Source organism: Dermacentor albipictus, chromosome 8 (assembly GCF_038994185.2).
Source record: "Dermacentor albipictus isolate Rhodes 1998 colony chromosome 8, USDA_Dalb.pri_finalv2, whole genome shotgun sequence".
Classification (NCBI taxonomy): domain Eukaryota; kingdom Metazoa; phylum Arthropoda; class Arachnida; order Ixodida; family Ixodidae; genus Dermacentor; species Dermacentor albipictus.
In genome coordinates, this window is record NC_091828.1 from 80,755,999 (window position 1) to 80,768,440 (window position 12,442).

At 50.6% G+C, this 12,442-nt stretch overlaps 1 protein-coding gene and 1 long non-coding RNA gene across 2 annotated transcripts in view; one reads left to right on the plus strand and one right to left on the minus strand.

Annotated features, from left to right (window-relative positions):
- The window catches only part of LOC139048822 (uncharacterized), a 51,489-nt gene extending 47,756 nt beyond the window's left edge, over positions 1 to 3,733 (minus strand). The window contains exon 1 of the long non-coding RNA XR_011507978.1: positions 3,456 to 3,733. This is a non-coding gene — a long non-coding RNA (uncharacterized lncRNA). The remainder of the gene's footprint in view (positions 1 to 3,455) is intronic.
- The window catches only part of Cht7 (chitinase 7), a 208,989-nt gene that overhangs the window by 18,222 nt on the left and 178,325 nt on the right, over positions 1 to 12,442 (plus strand). The gene's annotated exons all lie outside the window — the stretch shown is intronic.

Genomic DNA, 12,442 nt, shown 5'->3' on the forward strand with positions numbered 1-12,442 from the left:
AGCTCCTGTCCTTGCCCGGTCTTTTCAACGCGTGCATTTGTGCGATTTATCCAGGAATAACTTTCTGTTGAGACAATTCGTTACGCTTATTAACTATTGCCTACAAGTATAACACAAACATATACGCATAATGACAAAGACAAGAAGATACTTCGTTGGAGTGAACGACCACAGCCTATCACAACTCTGCGGAATTTCTTTTAGTCACCAGGTGACCTCGATAACGAAGTAGTCGCCGACCAGGAGCGAAACACGCCGCCTACCGGACATCCACCGCGAGAGCACCGTATCCCTCACGGAAAAACGGGTAGCAGCGTTGCGATCGGGAGCTATTGGCATTCCAGAGCGGGGCCCCACCGAGATTCGCATATTCATGTCGGCCAATCGTACCCTCCCGGCCGCAGCTTCACTTTCTCTCTCTCTCTCCTCTCTCTTTTAGCTTTTAATTCTTCTCGCCACGACGTTACGCGACGTCTAGGCGTCGGTGGAGGCCTGCGCGGTGCCAATACGACCTTGAAAAACCGTACCAAGGTTGCAAAGACGAATGGCCCGCGCGTCGCCTGCTATTTATTGCCGCGTTCTGGAGACTCGCTAAACGGCCACCTAGCGGTTCGCTGCGATCGCATTCTGGCCGGCTACGTGCTAGTTGGCGCCGACGAAAGGAAGGCGTGTCCACGGAATGCTGCTTGGAAAACACGCGCATATGCTTTGAAAGCGCGCCCCCCTTTCTCGCCTTGAATGATCAGCGAGAGTCGCACGTGCCTGGCGAGAGGTTGGGACATTCGTCTTGGCTATGTGGTCAGAAAGCGTCGTACGAGGTTGCATTGTGGCGATATTTCTAGCCGGGGCCGAGAAGGAAGGGTGCATCGATGAAGGGAGCTTTGAAAAAGTGCGAGTCCTTAGATACTTCAGCTCGCGTAGTAGCGCGGTACTGCGTGAATTTCCTTAATTCTTTTTCTCCTCCTCTTCTTCTTTCTCCTTTTATTCCCTTTACCCCTTTCCCCAGCACAGGGTAGCCAGCCGGTACTTACACTGGCTAACCTCCCTGTCTTTCCTCCTCTTTGTCTCTCTCTCTCTTGAAAAAGTGCGCGCGTGTTTGGAGCCCGTCTTCTCGGTTTGAAGGATCAGCGGTGTCGTACGTGCCTCGTAGGACGATAGATTATTTGCATTGGGTTCGTGGTCTGAAAGCTGCGCAAGTACGGTGCATGCATAATCCTGTCGCGCCGCTGTTTGCAACAAAGAGTGCCGATCAAGCGGCACCGAATATTTCTTGTTCGTGCGTACCTCGACTCCACTCACAACAAACGTCGGCAGCAGACCAAGAAGGCGAGGCGTTCAGCTTTACGATGTTCTCAATAAAACGGTACATTCTCAGACGAGTGCAAGAAAAAAAAGGAAGAAAGAGACGGAAAGCTCAGTATTTTCCAGTTCCAAGTAGGCTGGTACGACCAATAACTTATACGAGGCGTGCCTGTCGGTGGAGGCCGCTTCGAAAACCCGCGTCTGTTTGATGCCAACTACCCTGCATTTGCATGACGAGCGACATATTGAAAATATCATGAGCTGCTGAATAAATTCCTTTTCTCGACCTGCACTGAATATATACGGCGAACGCAGCGAACGTACGCACGAAATTAACGTGCCTACTGGCTCTGGCACGCACCATGAAGTTAGATCCAGCTTTGGTAAAATCTTAGGTGTGCTTTCATGCAAGGCATCATGAGTGTTCGACAATCCTGGCTCGGCGCTGCTCAATCGTCTATCAATGAAGAAGGAAATTACCTTGCTTTCTTGAGGAATGTAGGAGTCGACTTCGTCATTTTTGACAACATTTTCTTACCAAAAACGACCGTACCATCTGAAGATACTTTGAAATCTTCGATACACTTATGCACAGAAGATGCAATTCTGGCTCAAAATTCAAAAAGAAAAAAGAAATATTATGTCACTACGAACCAACCGCTTTCCCGCAAAGTAAACAAAAAAATCGAGGCCATGAAGAAGACGTACTTCCACAGGCTACACTAAGGAGTGATTGCTGTGCGACGCAGTAACCACGCTACACTCTTAGGCAAAGTTACACTCTTTGGCTTGCCCCTTCTGCCACACAACAATAATCGTTATCTGCCTTGATGCGTTTCCTTTCTTTAACGCTGCGAGCCCGGAACTTGCCAGTAACGAACGGCACGCGCGTTATCAGAAGGGGCACTCCAAAGGGTGTAAACTGTTCTATGCTGATAACGCGCGTGCCGTTCGTTACTGGAAAGTTCCGGGCTCGCAGCGTTAAAGAAAGGAAACGCATCAAGGCAGATAACGATTATTGTTGTGTGGCAGAAGGGGCAAGCCAAAGGGTGTAACTTTGCCTAAGAGTGTACAGTGATATTTAGTGGAAATACCGTGACGCACAAAGAGCGTGTATCTACACAGAACATAGCCCTTTCCACGCTGTCTCAAGGTTCAACAATAGTGACGGGAATCGAATCACCCAACCCTCAGTTTAGCCTCGTCTGTGTATAGCTATAACATGTTATAACTGCTGAGGGATAAAAATATACACTCAATCTAAGCGCCCCAATGGATTCACCCAGTGGCGCAGCAAGAAATTTTTTTTCGGGCGAGGGGGCGGGGAGAGTAAGAGGTGTGAGATGGCTGGGCAGGCTGCATATTAATGCAGAAATTCCGGGTGCCACCCTCCTCACTCTCCTTCCTTTTCCTGGCTACCACTGGATGCACAACGGAGTTCCCTATTCTTTGTATTTAGATATTAAGAATTTTTGTCTCACTGCAATTTCCTTCCCTCCTCTCTCTCCCTGTTATCTTTGTTTTCCCCCTTTCCCATTATCTCCTTCTTCTTATCTCTTTCCCTCCTCCTTGTTGTCTCCCTATCTCTCTCTATCGTTTGAGCGCAGTCATCGGTTACGCAAACACGGTGTCGGGCAAACTCAAACTGCACTAGCCAGGCAGCGAGAAGTCCTATGCGCTTCTTGCGGTCGCCCGTTGTCTTTTGCGCGCTAGTTGACGACGTCTCAAGTCGGTAACAAGCGCCGGCCAGCTCGACCGTCTTCTCTAATTGCACTAGCCAGCCAGTCACCAAGGATCTCAGATAACGCGCACAAACTATTCGCACTGCCATGGTTTCATTCGCGCACGCCGGGGCAACTACAATGTGCAATCCCGAGCGACCAAGCGAACGAGCGAGCGACTCACACCAAGATCGGCACCGGCGATACCGGCATTGGCTATGCGAACTCCTTAAGCCGGCTCGAGGATCGTGTAGAACCCAAGGTCGAACACGACCCGGCTCTGAATTCTTCCAGTTGCACCCGTTATTATTGAACGTACCCAGCTATACCGAGAACGCATATTCATGAAGAGCGGGAACGTTTCCTGCACTACGGTTCGAAGCAATGCTGGGCATTGCGAAGGAGCCACGGAAAAAAAAAGAGAAAGCGCACCTGAGGGCGTAGACGTGTCCAGCTGAGCTCGTGGCGATACTCTTGCATTGATGCTGTCGCTTTGCTTGTGCATAGCTTTCACGCTGCTGTGGTTTTCCTTTTTTGTTTTGTTTTGTGTGGTTCTCGTTTAACTCGGGCACGGAGCGGTCGCTAATAGTCACTTGTCAGAGAGAAATAGAGAGAGAGAGAGAGAAAAAAAAGAACAGAAGGGCGTAGGCATGCGGCGCCTTTGGCTTCGAAGGCCGTTCCGCGCAAAGGAGCGTCCAGCAGCATGGCCGAGCGCAACCATTCGCCTCCTCCTCCTCCTTCTCCTCTCTCCCGTTATGCGAGAACGCCGCGAATGCTTGCTTGCTTGCTTTATATACGATGTCGGCCAACCATTCACCGCACGCAGTTTCGTTTCTTTACACTTTTATTTTTTCTGCCCGTTTCATTTTCGTTTCTTCTCCACCGGAACGCGGGCCAAGCCAGGGACATGCCGTAATACGTGACGGGCCAGCGCTAGGAGCGAGGCAATGGCGAAAGGGTTTTTTTTTTTTGAGAGCGAAATTCCTCGCTCACCCGCTGCGGAAGGAACTGCAGAACCCGTGATTGATGGTTTTTGGCGATCTATACAATGCGGCTACGGGCCTTTCCTAGACGCTTGAGGGCGTTCGTCGATATAGAGACGCCGCCTCTAAAGTAACAAAGGAGACCCCCCCCCCCCCCCCTTCCGGTGTGGGCTGCATTGAGCGGGTACAGTATACAGTATACAGTATACGATCAAATGTTAACGTGAGGTTATTACGATCATCACGAAAAACGCTGTGTAGTGCCGCTGAAGTAGCTCGTGCGCCTCACTCGCGTGGCGGTGTAGTTTCTTCGAAACAAAAGGAAACAAGCTGGGCGTGTGTCGTGGGTTACGCAACCTGAGCAACGCTCGAGAGCCGCCATTGTTGCCGCTATGCTTGCTGCACAGGTTGCTTGCTTAACATGTGGGAACGAAACGGCCATGAATCGACAAAAAAAATTATTTCATCGTTATCATAACGCATGGAAACGCACAGTATTGGTGGCTTCCACTCGATCGGCAGGAAAGAGCTGGCGTACAGTTGTCGCATAGGCTTCCGCAAGCTTTCGCTTTTACACTGATTTATTATCCACGTTAATGATGTCTTAGTTAAAATCAAGAAAAGGAAATGGGCATGGGCAGGACACGTAATGAGGAGGGAAGATAACCGATGGTCATTAAGAGTTACGGAACGGATTCCAAGGGAAGGGAAGCATAGCAGGGGGCGGCAGAAAGTTAGGTGGGTGGATGAGATTAAGAAGTTTGCAGGGACGACATGGCCACAATTAGTACATGACCGGGGTTGTTGGAGAAGTATGGGAGAGGCGTTTGCCCTGCAGTGGGCGTAACCAGGCTGATGATGATGATGATGATTATCCACGAAGCAATAGGTTCCGAAGCCAAATTTTCAAATGGCGTTGGTTGTTCTGTCTTATCTGCTTCATTACTCGTTACTTGTCTGGAAATCGTGGTCGTTGATCGTCTTTCTACGTGACTCAGCGTATTTCTCTTACGGGAATTGCGAAATCTCAAGTTGTGTTCACGTATGCGCATTATTGGTCCGTGGTTAGATTTCAGGAGCATAACAAAATTTTTCTTATACTGCGAAGCTTTCTTTTTTTGAGAAACTCAGTGGCCTTCCCTTCTAGCTTCGTCCTACGCTGTCGGCTGAATGACAATCTTTGAACTTTCCCCACCGCACGGATTTCCATAGAAATAAAAAAAAAATAAAATAAAAAAAGGAGTTTCTTTTTGTAGAACGCAAAGCGATAGCTCGCTGATAAGGGGAGCGAGGCTTAATTACTGTGCAAATAAGGCCGCACATTTTCCTTTCGACAAACGAGCGCCAGGGTTTCTGTCCAATCGTCGGGTGGCTTCAGAGGGGAGACCTTTGGGCGACCTTCGAGAAGCGAAGGATGCCGAAAGGCCTTCTTCGCATCTGTCCATTCGCAGGCGATCCGAGAGAAAAGAAGCGGAGAACGCGTTTCGGCATCCTTCGCCCTTCGGGTCCGGTTGCTTTTCGAGTCGCTGATTAACTGCGCGCCCACGTATAGAACGCTACGGAGACTCAAGCTGCACTTGGGGACGCTGCGTTCAAGCGCAAATGAGCCGTCTATATGCACGACAGTGTCAGCGAGAACAGGCTTGTCCGGCACTCAACACGCCGCGTCTTGGCATTGCCTCAATGTCCGTGTCAAAAGAAGTCGTGCTTCAGGCGTAAGCGTATCTTGGCAGGGAGCTCATGTCTGCACCTTCCCCGAGAAAGAAAATCGCCTCACTACACTTAGGGTGCTAGAAAGGAGCTGCTGTAACCAGCAAGATGATCAGTATGTTTTCTCTAGATTTACTTATCCTGCACCGCTATATACGTTTAAATAGTACGAAATTCGGAAGGAGCAAGTTGCGCTAATATCTTGTCTTGAAAGAATAACGAGAATTACTTGCTTTCTTCAACAAACGCACCGACCAGCCTTAAAGCCGGAGACACGTGTTACGATACTCGGCATGTGACCCCATCTACGACCTGTGGCGCCAACAATTTCATCCAACAAATTGTCGGCAAGTTCCGTCAGGTGCCATAGAGTTCCACCAGATGGAGCAGCCATTCTTAATGCGTGATATGTGCTTTTGAGCGGCGGGTGAAGGACAACAAACGTAAAAGGAGACGAGTCTGACAAGACCATTATGAAAACAGAGCGAAAGACGCAAAGTCGATGGTACAGGGTGCTTGCTGGGCTTACTCAGCGGCTATATCTTCAAAAGCGCTGTCCCCAACAGACCACACAGCGCATGCGTTACAGTACAGTGGAGATCACTTCGGCGTAATCGGCACGGCATTATATTAAGTAACGCGTGTCCACCAGCGTAGTATCCAACAGTATACAGCAGCTTAGCAGCAGGTTTCCAACAAGCTCCGATAGTCGAAGCAGCCATCTTTGATACGCGCCGCACGTCGTGCCAGAGGTACATAAGTTTCCTACAAAAATCCCTATAGAGTGAACTGTGACGCTGTGATCGCTCAGATACTATGGAAAAGATGGCAGTGAATGGATTTCTCCAATCTTCGTGCCCGTGGCTTAAGACGTCGGTGCGAGGTTATTTACTACGCTTTATCTTTCTAAATTTCCCCGTAGTCGTGGGTTTTGAGACATGGCACGGTAATAAGCATCTTTACATATGCGTATTCACCGCGACTCGTTGAATGTGCAACGCACGATTTCTATCGAAGTGACGAATTCGCAGAGTGTCAAAGCCGCTTGGAAGCCGCAAGGACGAGGCTTAGGCAAATCCACGCAAGCTAACCATCATTCACATTGCTGTCTGAGCTGCCGTGCTCTCAGCTACCATAGACACTAGCGCCACATAACTCCATCTGGCAACTTTTGTGTAGGAAGCTCTAAGAAACCAGACGCTACGTGTTTCCCCGTGCGTCTCCTGCACGAGGCAGGCGGCAAAGGCTCTGCGGTTGACACTAAAACTGGAGTCGTGGGAAAGGTCACTGCCACCGCCGGTCGAGGAAACACAAAGCTATAAATACAGCCGTCGTGCGTGTAGAAGCGCGACCGGCGAATAAGTTACCTTCTTAAGCCGAAAGGTGCGGAAAGCGTGCCTTTAACCAGGAGTCACCGAGTTCCAGGAATAGAATCAGACCAAAAGAAGGGAATTCTGTGGGCTTTGGGCGCGGAAAGAGCGTCAGGCGGTGAAAACAGTTCGCCTGGTTTAGATGCGTCTCCGAGGTCACCGTTCCAAGCAGCCAACGACCTGCAGTCGATATCTGCAGAATGGCAATGCTGTTTTAAGCACATGAGTGAGCATTAGGCGGTGAAAATCATCACCGCCGGTGAAAATCAGCTGCCATAAACACAATCTTTTGCTAGATCGGCACTATTTCGGTTCAGCGCTGAGCATTGGCTTTTTATTGTTTTTTTTTGTGCATGGACGCGGGCTGTTTGAATGACTCGGATAATCAGTTGCTGTAAAGAAGTCATCTACTGCCTTGATTTTTTCCACAAGCGTTCCATTTTTTCCTTCTGACAAAGCAGTGGCGATTGAGTGACGCTGGAATATTTTCGTTGTTCAGTCATAGCTTAGCTAAAGCCGTCAACTTCGACTGCAGCTTTCCGTATACTCGTGAACACAGCATTTTTAATGTTCATTCACTGATTCACCAACTCGTTCTATTAATCTTTGACTAAGCTGACTGAGGACCGACTGGCTAAACTGATTCACTCGCTGACCTGACTCAACTGACTCATAATGCAAAGAAGGGGTAAGTCGTGCAGACACGGGCACAAGTGAAGAGAAGTGGACAACACTTCTCTTGTGTCCGTGTCTGCACGCCTTACTCCTTTTTTTGCATTATGAATCCTTGCCAACTAGCTCGACTTTCTGTCGTTCTAAGCTTCAACTGACTCACTGACCGACTGGTGGGCCAACCAACCGACCAACTGTTGCTCACTCACTCACTCACTCACTCACTCACTCACTCACTCACTCACTCACTCACTCACTCACTCACTCACTCACTCACTCACTCACTCACTCACTCACTCACTCACTCACTCACTCACTCACTCACTCACTCACTCACTCACTCACTCACTCACTCACTCACTCACTCACTCCCGTGCGTGACAACGTCGAGGCTGGGGTGCTGGTAAGATGGGCCAGACGAACTGTCGCCGCCAACTTGGCCGTTATGAAGGTCACGCGTACACTTAATGCCCGAGGCGTTACGTAGATGCTGTGCATTGATACGCACAGCAGCGCGTCCACTCTTTCCGAGCCAAGCCAAGCCAAAAGCACTGCACTCGCGGGCCCGTACCAGGATAAGGCAACCACGCACTCCGCGACGCACCACCGCCGGATTAGAGCGGCGCCCCGAAACGGGCGTAAATCGTGCGTGCGACGCCAAAGAGAAAGAAAACGGGAGCCGAGAAGCGACGAGAAAGTGCTGCGTGCCTGATGTCGCTTTACTTTCCTTAAGTGTGTTGTGGTTTTCCGCATGCGGTACTCCCCACAGCGCCGGGCTTTCGGTCGGGCTAACGCAGATTTACCTTCAAAAACGTGATCCGGATTAAAACAAAAGGGGGGGGGGAATAGAGGAACTCATTCTCGGTTATGGTTGCAGGGCTGTTCGTGTTGTCACTGCCGGGTTTATTGTTCTGGCGGTATGGCCGGGCAAGTGATACGCCCGAGAAGCCTTCTCTCCGAGTGGCAAAGACGCCTTAGGAAGTGTCTACGGAATGAGACAAGCTGAAGTGCGAGCAGAAGGCGTGAGAACTCATTTCCCACAATTCTGGGCGTACCTCGGTGGGCAGGAGTTGTTACACGGATGTAATTTCCGCGCAGAAGCGTAGGCGAGAACGACCAACGATTTTGCGGGGCTGGCCAAAATATGGCCGTCAAATGAGCAAGTGGCCAATGAGGGGTAATGACAGTAGTTCAGGCTGTATGCGAGTGAGGCAAAGTGAAATCAGCAGTGAAACAAATGGCTACAGATTCGAGTAAAAAAGTTTTCACTTCTTCATGAGAAAAGCGATTTCTTCTAGAGAAAGCCTTCATTTTCCCTAGATGCGACTGTATTAGCAAAGACGCATGCTTTCCTGGTTTCGCATGTTAGGTTCTTATTTATTGGTTGCGTTACATTGTGCGCGTTTCATTACAACAGATTATCTACAGGGAAGGGAACGTGAATAACGATCTTGCTAGGTAAGGTAAAGCAAGTGTTGCACTGCGTAATAACGCTTCAACTGTTGGTCTGTTGTGGAAATTAGAGGGGCCTAACGTAATGAAAGTGTGCAAGTGAGTTCCCTAAGCAACGAGGTTGAAAATTTGAACGCGTAGGCTTTGTTCGGATGATTCTATAGGCAGCGCTAACTGGAGGTATTCGTAATACGCCGTTGTGGTGCAGGGCAGTTAACGATAGGCTATTTCTAATGGTCAGTACATTGGTTAAAGAGAGCATCGAAGCAGCTGACCGATACAGGACGACTACCGCTTAAGGTAATCGCCACTGGGCCGGCACCTGCGTTCAGCGGACAGAACAAAGGTATCCATTCACAAGAGAGCAACCTTGGGTTGGGGGGACGGTTGCAGAGGAATACGCTGAAGATAAGTGGAGGGTACGTCAACCAAAAAAAAAAGACATGAACTCGGGCTAATGGTATCGCATGTAAACGTAAGGTTCCTGAGCAAAAGCGTGCAAAAAAACAACAAAAAAATGGGCCATATAGGTCACGTTACGGGCAGAGCACGTCTGAAGGTCTGCATCAACGAAGATGCACGCAGAACGCAGTCGAAAAGTGACGCGTGACCGCTTACTCGTTCGCTATTCCTGGCCCGATCGCGTTCTCACGGCTATAATAAGTGACGGCTACCTTTGCGCGTCGGGCTAAGCGATGCGACCTAAATCAGGTGAAAGACGACGTAACGACGACAGACCCCGACGATCTCTTCAGAGACGAGCGTCTGCAGTCGAACACGGCGAGCCGTGCCAACTCCCGGGCCCGAAGATGATTGCAGGGCGCAATGAGGAGACAAACGGTTCGCGATAAGCGGGTGAGGGCGCCCGTGTTTACAAAGTGCCCCCTGAGAAAATTATACGGTGCCGGGATCAGCGAACGGTATGCCCAGCCGAAGGTGGTTGCCTCGTGGATGAGGAAGACGCGAGCGTGGTCGAGGAGTGTGTGTAGCGACCTCTGCGAAGGGTGGCGACCGTTGGGAAAATGACCGTGAGAACTCGACGAGGTGGACCACGCAGCCGCGTGCGTTGAGGATACGATCGTGCTGTCTGGATGTCAGCGAAATGAGCGATTGCTTTTGCGCTTCTCGATTTTTTTTTTATCGGGAAAGCGGTGACACTCCTTTAAGCGCGGTGTGAACGCGAAGAGAATTATAGGTCGGACGTGTATATACGAATATATAAGCGCTGATCCTAGCGTTTTTGCTGCAAAGGATTAGACAGTGTACATATAGTATGTACACGTTTCTACTAAACCTGTATTCGTGCAGCCGTGTGAAAAGCTAACCTCTGCCCCCGAAGGATGGCGGATATAGTGCACAAAGAGCTGTCGCGCCTTCTGCTGGCATTTATGGTAATTTCACACGTGTTGAGACGTCTCCGTGGCCTGCACAAGAGACACCCAGGCAGAGCAGGTTACGGTACACACTACGAAGTCCAAAAGCGCCTATAGAAGACCACGGCCACGCCCGCCCCCCGCCCCTCCACCTCCCCCCCTTCCCCATAACTGCCACACACCACTACAAATCACCGTTCGGACGGAACATAAATCACTAATTGTTTCATTGTCGCCCCCTCTGAAGGGCAGACTTCGCAGCTTCGGGAGTCATTTTCTCACGCCACATTTCGTTATAGCGAAAGCGCTTCGCTACATCGAATAGCACGCCCTCGCCTTGAACTGCGCCAGGTCGAACGAAAGCGCAAAAGGCTGCCGCGGGAGACCGTGGGGCTAATGGTAGCAAGGTGTCACGAGGTTCAACACATCTCGTCGAGAGTTAATAGAACGCTCTGCGCGCGCCGTCTGCCCCACTGCCTCCGCGACGCGCGCGGTCGCGCAGAACCTTGTCTCTCGAGCACTTAACAAGCCCGCCGCCCCCCCGACGGTTCGCTTGCAAAGCAAGCAAGCGTATATACGTGTGGGTTGACAGCCTCGCAGATCTCCACGGCGTGTTTCTCTGAACCCTTCAGCACTCGTCAGAGAGAGACAAAGAAAACACACACACTCACGCGCAGACAGAAACGCACGCACAAGCGCGCGCAAGAGAGAGAGAGAGAGGGAGGGAGAGATGCGAAGAGACACATCCAACGCCTTCGCACGCGTCACTTAAGGTGGCCGTTTCGGGTCAAAGTTCAAGAGAGGGATCTCGCGTGCGCGTGCGCGTGCACGCACAGCGAACCTTCCAAACACTTACTGCGTAATTTTTGTTTTTGCTTTCGCCATCCCGACTCGTTACGTCCAACGACGTCTGCGCGATGGTTGAGTGGCGAAGCACCGCGTACGCGAGACAATGGGGCACGCGCGGCGCTGCCAGCAGCTTCGGCGCTGTGTGGTCTTCGTCCCTCCTCATTGGATTCGGCGCGAAGTGGCGTCTTGCAGCTCTGCGCGGTGGCTTCGGCGTAATGAAGCATTGTGCGCAGTCCGCGCCAGACGAATGAGAGCTGCGGCGGCGAGGAAGATGATCGCCTAATTGAGCTGTTACGCGTGGGGGCGAAAAATGGCTTCCGCACGCTTGCGGTGCAGCTGTCGGTACAGACGCGACGGGAGAAACTGGAGCGGCTGTGCGGTACGCTGCTGGTAACGAAGCTTCCGATTCGTGCGCTGGAAAAGTGTGACCTTGCGCAGTTCTGAGGTGGCATCGGGGAATGGTCGCGGGAGGGATTTTAGAGGGAGTGGAAAAGGGGTTGGGGGGGGGGGGAGAAATAATAAATAATTAAGTGGTGGTTCTACGTGCCAAAACCACGATGGGATTATGAGGCACGCCATAGTGGGGGACTCCCAAAATTTGGACGGCCTGGGGTTCTTTGACGCGCACCTAAATCTAAGTACACGGGTGGTTTCGCATTTCACCCCCATCGGGGGAGAGAGAAGCATATAGGTAACAGCGCCAGCAGACGACTACAAGAAAGGTGACACGTAGACACAAGCGCTGTGGTCTTGTGGTCGTCTGTTTATTAGTCCTCTTGTGGTCGTCTGTTTGCGCTGTTACCCATGTATTTCAATATGAACCAACGCGCCAGAAAAGTAGCATTGATGGGAGAGAGAAGGTTCCGTTTAATTTAACTAATGGTAATGAGTATGAGCATACTGGTTGATTTGCTGTATTAGCGACAAAATGATGCTTTTTGTTTTCTCGTTGGGCCTTAACAGGTACCTCCTATAGCACTACGCTTGTGATGACACCGTACAAGGGAAAC